Below are 8,012 nucleotides of genomic sequence, written 5' to 3' on the forward strand. Positions count from 1 at the left end.
TTCTTAGACCGGTTTCAGAGTAGCAGCCGTGTTAGTCTGTATCCGCAAAAAGAACAACAGGAGTACTTGTGGCACCTTAGAGACTAACAAATTTATTAGAGCATAAGCTTTCGTGGACTACAGCCCACTTCTTCGGATGCATATAGACTTAGACCCTTCCCCAGTCCCCTCTTGCGTGCCTTCCCACTACCAAATGAAAGAAGCATTTTAAAGACCAATTCCAGAAAGCTTTTGAAGATCTAACATTGTTGCGACCACTCATCAGGTTTTGAAATGAAGCTTAGACTGTCCCCCTGGCATCTGTCACTAATCTTGGAGAGCCAATGTGACAGCCAAGAAAGGCAAAGGTCTGTTGCTGCTGCTTTTAATCCACCCACACTTTTATCAGTCTTTGACCTAGATTCTCCCATTCTAGAGAACACTCAAGCTGTTTAAAATTTCATTCACTTGCTTAAGATGCAAGGCTGCTTCCTCTCCTCTGAGCTATGCTTCTCTCCAGTGTTTCCCATTTATAAATGCTTGTGCATAAAAATTAGGCTCTGACTGTGGTGCAGTGCCTAATGGGCTAGCAGAAATGAGGGACACCTCTATTGCTATCAGTGCTGGGAATGAGCAGATTAGGAGCAGTGAAGCAGCCAAGATAAGGCACCAGGCAAGTGGGGCAAAATCCATGCTGGTGTAGCTCCAAAAGCTTCAGCAGAACTTACACCAGAGAGGAATTTTGCTCTGTAGCACCTGTTCTGTCCTTGATGCCAGTGTAACCCACTGGTCAGTATGTGTTGTCTGATCCACAGAGAGTGCAAGTCTGTCTCTTTAGCTCAAGCTGTGGAGAGTCATGCTTTTAGAGCTGAAGGTCACCATTTTAATCTGTGGTGTCTCACCAGGATCTCCACTGAAAACCGACAGTGCTTCAGAGAATGTTAGAGTGCGCACTCTTCTAGTTAAGTTAGTGTCCCACTCGGCTCCCATATGTTCTGGCCCAGGCTTACTCTGTAGCCAGATGCCCCAGCATCTCTTCCATCCCACTTTGTCTTAAAATTACCCTAAGTTTCTGGGTTGCTTCTTCAGCATTTTAGACTTTTTTTCTTTCAGAAGAAATTCCTAAATCAAAATCATTGTAATTGATTGAATTTGGGAATGTGCTGTGAGCACCAGGACAAAAGGAAATAGGGCCCCTTGCTAATTCTCTGTGCCATGTGGGAAGCAGGGAGCACCAGAGTCACATGATCATGGTAGTTAAGCAGGAAAAGATCTGCCTGATTAAGTCTGTCCTTAGTTAGGCCAGGACAGACACTGAAATTCTAGTGTAATAAAGGAATACAGGTTAAAAGAGAAAAATCTGTAAGCATGTGAATTACCCAGTGCTGAGGACAGTAAATTGACAGACAGGCCTCCTGGGGTCTATTTCCAGCTCTTGTGCTGACTCTATGTGGCCTTAGTCAGCTGACTTCAGGTGCCTCAGTTTCCCATTTGTAAATGGCAGTAACATTTACCCCTCTCTCCTCAGGAATTCTGGGAGGGTAATTAATGTTTAAAGTACTTCAAAATCCTTAGATGAAAGAATTGATAGCCTCTGCCCCTCACAATCTCTATGCCTTTTTTCATGGCTCCTTTGTGCTCCTAATGCTCCCCAGTGCTAGCGGGCCAGGCCCCTACCTTCTCCTAATTCAGTCCATACTTAGGATTCGTTTCTCCTGCCAGTAGTGCACATGCATAAACTAAATGCCCTCATTGTTGCATTGATGCCACACCTGTCCATCCTCACCACTCACCTCTACGGCTATAAAAACTGATACAGAATTGTTACCTCCACTCCCTGACTTATGTCTAAAATGTAGATTGTAAACTCCTAAGGGCAGGGAACTAGTCTTTATTCTGGAAAGGGCTGAATGCTTGTGGGTGATGTCAAGATAATAGAAGTCTATATTCAATATTATTAACAGAACCACAAACAATGTTTCATTGGGTTTGATTACAATATTGTAAAGAGAAAAACCCGACACACGAAATATTCTCCTGTTGTCAGAATGGCAGAATGAGTAGCTGAAGGGAATAGTAGCTGTAATGTATTGGGAGGGCTGCGGTTACCTGTGCCTTAGTTCCATGCTATTTGGTTCTCATTGCCACTAGCATGGAGCTACCACGATGGCAATAAGGATGCTGCTCCCCACTCCACCTCATCCTTGTCACTTTTCATAACTCCACAACAGGAACTTCAGTGGAAATCCTTAAAGGATTTTTTTTAAATAAATCAAACATTTATTAAGAGAATCCTGGCTGATATGGGACTTGATTAATCAAGAATTAAAGAAGGTGTGGTGATTTGGGGATCTGTCTGTGCAACTTATGAATTCTGTCTGATATTGTGAAATTACCATGAAATTGCTGCATCATGGAAAGCTTCTAATGTGTATTCACCTTGAGCTGAAATGGCTCGTGTCACATCTCTGCCAATGCACAGTCAACCTGTCACTTGATCATTACCTGTTAGGTTCACTCCCTCTGGGGCACCTGGCATTGGCCACTGTCGGAAGACAGGATACTGGGCTAGATGGACTTTTGGTCTGACCCAGTACGGCCGTTCTTATGTTCTGTTCTTATGAATTAGTTGCCAGGAATTAGTGAAGGCCAAAACTATAACAGGGTTCAAAAAAGAACTGGATAGCCATTGATGGACCCATCCTCCATGAACCTATTAGCCAGGATGGTCAGGGATGCAGCACCATGATCTGGGTGTCCCTGGCCTCTCTTTGCCAGAAGCTGGGATGGACGACAGGAGATAGATCACTCAATGATTGACTGCTCTGTTCATTCCCACTGAAGCACCTGGCATTGGGCACCTTCAGATAGGGTGACCAGATGTCCTGATTTTATAGGGACAGTCCTGATTTTCGGGTCTTTTTCTTATACAGGGTCCTATTACCCCCACCCACCCCCGTCCCGATTTTTCACACTTGCTGTCTGGTCACTCTACCTTCAGAAGACAGGATACTGGGCTAGATGGACCTTTGGTCTGACCCAGTATGACCGTTCTTATTTTCTTAAACCAGGGACAATGGCTGATCATTAAAGTCGATCAGCACCTGAATAGGTCTTACCTAGGAAGAATAAAAGAGTAACTGCAGCCAAGGGGAGATCAGCTCTCTCCAAACTGCTTGCAAGAGGAGGGGGTTTGGAGAAGTAGAAAGTGGAGGATGTGGAAAAAGCTAATGTACTCAATGATTTTTTTGCGTCTGTCTTCACGAACAAGGTCAGCTCCCAGACTGCTGCACTGGGCAGCACAATATGGGGAGAAGGTGACCAGCCCTCTGTGGAAAAAGAAGTGGTTTGGGACTATTTAGAAAAACTGGACGTGCACAAGTCCATGGGGCCAGATGTGCTGCATCCGAGGGTGCTAGAGGAGTTGGCGGATGTGATTGCGGAGCCATTGGCCATTATCTTTGAAAACTCATGGTGATTGGGGGAGGTCCCGGATGACTGGAAAAAGGCTAATGTAATGCCCATCTTTAAAAAAGGGAAGAAGGAGGATCCGGGGAACTACAGGCCAGTCAGCCTCAACTCAGTCCCTGGAAAAATCATGGAGCAGGTCCTCAAGGAATCAATTATGAAACACTTAGAGGAGAGGAAAGTGATCAGGAACAGTCAGCATGGATTCACCAAGGGGAAGTTGTGCCTGACTAACCTAATTGCCTTCTATGATGAGATAACTGGCTCTGTGGATGAGGGGAAAGCAGTGGATGTGTTATTCCTTGACTTTAGCAAAGCTTTTGATATGGTCTCCCACAGTATTCTTGCCAGCAAGTTAAAGAAGTATGGGCTGGATGAATGGACTGTAAGGTGGATAGAAAGCTGGCTAGATCGTCGGGCTCAACTGGTAGTGATCAATGGGCTCTATGTCTAGTTGGCAGCCGGTTTCAAGCGGAGTGCCCCAAGGGTCAGTCTTGGGGCCGGTTTTGTTTAATATCTTCATTGATCTGGAGGATGGTGTGGACTGCACTCTCAGCAAGTTTGCAGATGACACTAAACTAGGAGGCATGGTAGATACACTAGAGGATAGGGATCGGAAACAGAGGGACCTAGACAAATTAGAGGATTGGGCCAAAAAAAACCTGATGAGGTTCAACAAGGACAAGTGCAGAGTCCTGCACTTAGGACAGAAGAATCCCATGCACTGCTACAGACTAGGGACCGAATGGCTAGGTAGCAGTTCTGCAGAAAAGGACCTAGGAGTCACAGCTGGATATGAGTCAACAGTGTGCTCTTGTTGCCAGGAAGGCTAACGGCATTTTGGGCTGTATAAGTAGGGGCATTGACAGTAGAGCGAGGAACGTGATCGTTCCCCTTTATTCGACATTGGTGAGGCCTCATCTGGAGTACTGTGTCCAGTTTTGGGCCCCACATTACAAGAAGGATGTGGAAAAATTGGAAAGAGTCCAGCGGAGGGCAAGAAAAATGATTAGGGGTCTGGAGCACATGACTTATGAGGAGAGGCTGAGGGAACTGGGATTGTTTAGTCTCCAGAAGAGAAGAATGAGGGGGGATTTGATAGCAGCCTTCAACTACCTGAAGGGGGGTTCCAAAGAGGATGGAGCTCGGCTGTTCTCAGTGGTGGCAGATGACAGAACAAGGAGCAATGGTCTCAAGTTGCAGTGGGGGAGGTCTAGGTTGGATATGAGGAAACACTATTTCACTAGGAGGGTGGTGAAGCACTGGAATGCATTACCTAGGGAGGTGGTGGAGTCTCCTTCCTTGGAGGTTTTTAAGGCCCGGCTTGACAAAGCCCTGGCTGGGATGATTTAGTTGGGAATTGGTCCTGCTTTGAGCAGGGGGTTGGACTAGATGACCTCCTGAGGTCCCTTCCAACCCTGATATTCTATGATTCTATGAAAGTTACCAAACCACAGAACAAAGAAAGCCAGGTGTTGGGAGGGATCATAGAAACAAGGGAAGACCCACAGGGAGACACAAGAAGTTTGGGCAGGAGGGAGGGAAGAAGGGATTTCATAGACAGACAAGATACGGGGAGAAGACTCCCTGTTTCAGCACACAAGGGAGGCACTGCAATAAAAGGCCACTGGACAGATGCTAACCCTAGCTCAAAGAGTGCTCCAAGCAGGGAAATGTGTGTAGGATTTATTATTTTTTGTGTGGATCTGTATTTTTCTCTTGTGATTAGTAAAGTAAAGAGCAACAGCATTGTAGAACTCTGTGCAAAGTGCCAGTGTGTGTTATGTGCTACACCTGCCTCCTGACAGACTGTAACCCACAAGGTTCACACCTTCAGTGGGATTTAAAAAAGGGAAGAAGGAGGATCCGGGGAACTACAGGCCAGTCAGCCTCACCTCAGTCCCTGGAAAAATCATGGAGCAGGTCCTCAAGGAATCAATTATGAAACATTTAGAGGAGAGGAAAGTGATCAGGAACAGTCAGCATGGATTCACGAAGGGGAAGTTGTGCCTGACTAACCTAATTGCCTTCTATGATGAGATAACTGGCTCTGTGGATGAGGGGAAAGCAGTGGATGTGTTATTCCTTGACTTTAGCAAAGCTTTTGATACGGTCTCCCACAGTATTCTTGCCGCCAAGTTAAAGAAGTATGGGCTGGATGAATGGACTGTAAGGTGGATAGAAAGCTGGCTAGATCGTCGGGCTCAACGGGTAGTGATCAATGGCTCCATGTCTAGTTGGCAGCCGATTTCAAGTGGAGTGCCCCAAGGGTCGGTCCTGGGGCCGGTTTTGTTTAATATCTTTATTAATGATCTGGAGGATGGTGTGGACTGCACTCTCAGCAAGTTTGCAGATGACACTAAACTAGGAGGCGTGGTAGATACACTAGAGGGTAGGGATCGGATACAGAGGGACCTAGACAAATTAGAGGATTGGGCTGAAAAAAACCTGATGAGGTTCAACAAGGACAAGTGCAGAGTCCTGCACTTAGGACAGAAGAATCCCATGCACTGCTACAGACTAGGGACCGAATGGCTAGGTAGCAGTTCTGCAGAAAAGGACCTAGGGGTCACAGTGGACGAGAAGCTGGATATGAGTCAACAGTGTGCTCTTGTTGCCAAGAAGGCTAACGGCATTTTGGGCTGTATAAGTAGGGGCATTGCCAGCAGATCGAGGAACGTGATCGTTCCCCTTTATTCGACATTGGTGAGGCCTCATCTGGAATACTGTGTCCAGTTTTGGGCCCCACACTACAAGAAGGATGTGGAAAAATTGGAAAGAGTCCAGCGGAGGGCAACAAAAATGATTAGGGGCCTGGAGCACATGACTTATGAGGAGAGGCTGAGGGAACTGGGATTGTTTAATCTCCAGAAGAGAAGAATGAGGGTGGATTTGATAGCAGCCTTCAACTACCTGAAGGGGGGTTCCAAAGAGGATGGAGCTCGGCTGTTCTCAGTGGTGGCAGATGACAGAACAAGGAGCAATGGTCTCAAGTTGCAGTGGGGGAGGTCCAGGTTGGATATCAGGAAAAACTATTTCACTAGGAGGGTGGTGAAACACTGGAATGCGTTACCTAGGGAGGTGGTGGAGTCTCCTTCCTTGGAGGTTTTTAAGGCCCGGCTTGACAAAGCCCTGGCTGGGATGATTTAGCTGGGAATTGGTTCTGCTTTGAGCAGGGGGTTGGACTAGATGACCTCTTGAGGTCCCTTCCAACTCTGATATTCTATGATTCTGGAAGAGCGTGTGTTTTAAGCTCCAGGGGAAGTCTTAGGAGTCCACACTGGTTCCACAGTATTCAGTGTTTCACACTGGCACACACCATTCCTTACCCATCCTGGCTAGTAGCCATTAATGGCCTTAACCTCCATGAATTTATCTCGTTCTCTTTTAAAACCTGTGTTGGTGTAATATATTTCTTCTGTAAGACATTTTACTTGGTTCCACATGACATTTTGTAACAATACAAAATCCACATGAAACAACCAATTTTTTTATTTTTGATAAGTGATAAATCTGAAAACATAGTTAAATGGGGAATCATCATCAGGCAGGTCTATTTCTACTGGGTTCCTGCAGAGAGTGATCAGTTCTTGGCCCTACATTATTTAATATTTTTATCAATAAAGAAAACAATTACTGATAAAGTTTGCAGATGACCCAAAAATTGCGGGAGTGGTAAATAATCAAGAGGACAGGCCACTACTACAGAGTGATCTGGATTGCTTGGTAAGATGGGTGCAAGCAAACAATGTGTGTTTTAATATGGCCAAATGTAAGGAGCAAAGAATGTAGGCCATACTTACAGAATGGAGAAGCAGTGACTCTGAAAAGGACTGGGGGAGTGAGGCGGGGAAGGTTATGTGGGATGATCAGCTCAACATGAACTTCCAGTGTCAGACAGTGAACAAAGGGCCATTGCAGTCCTTGGATGTATGAACAGGAGAATTTCAAGTAAGACTAGGAAAGTTTATACTACCTCTGCATCTGGCACTGGGGCAACCACTACTGGAATACTGTGTCCAGTTTTGTGTGTGCAGTTCAAGAAGGATGTTGAACTATTGGAGAGGGTACAGAGAAAAGCCATGAGAATAATTAAAATATTTGAAAACATGTCTTTTGTCCGTTACAGCTATCCCCCTGTTGGATTCCTTTTTCCCCTTCCTTTCTGTTTGTGCTGAGTGGCCACCCCCCCGCAACCCCCCCTCGGCCATGGAACTGGCCAAAGTCACAGCCTGGCCCTGCTCATGGAAATGGCTTGTGCAGACTGACTGGAGCCATTGCTCTGCTCAGAGGGGGGGGGCTTTTTCGCTCCTTTGTCTAGCTTCTTTGTTGGGACCCGGCTTGGTGTAGGGTGCTCTGCCCAGGTATGCAAGACCTAAAGTGGCCACATAGCTGAGCATATGAGTCATACCTGTGACTCAGAACTTGCCCAGACATGTCCTGTGCCTACCTGCAGTTTTCCTGCCTTCTCTCCTCCCCTGGATTAAGGGGAACCAATCAAAGTTACTGGCGGGAAACCGCCTGAGTTTACCCTTAAAACCAGACATTTTCTGATCAGACCCCCG

This window comes from Chrysemys picta, chromosome 5 (genome assembly GCF_011386835.1).
Source record: "Chrysemys picta bellii isolate R12L10 chromosome 5, ASM1138683v2, whole genome shotgun sequence".
NCBI lineage: Eukaryota > Metazoa > Chordata > Testudines > Emydidae > Chrysemys > Chrysemys picta.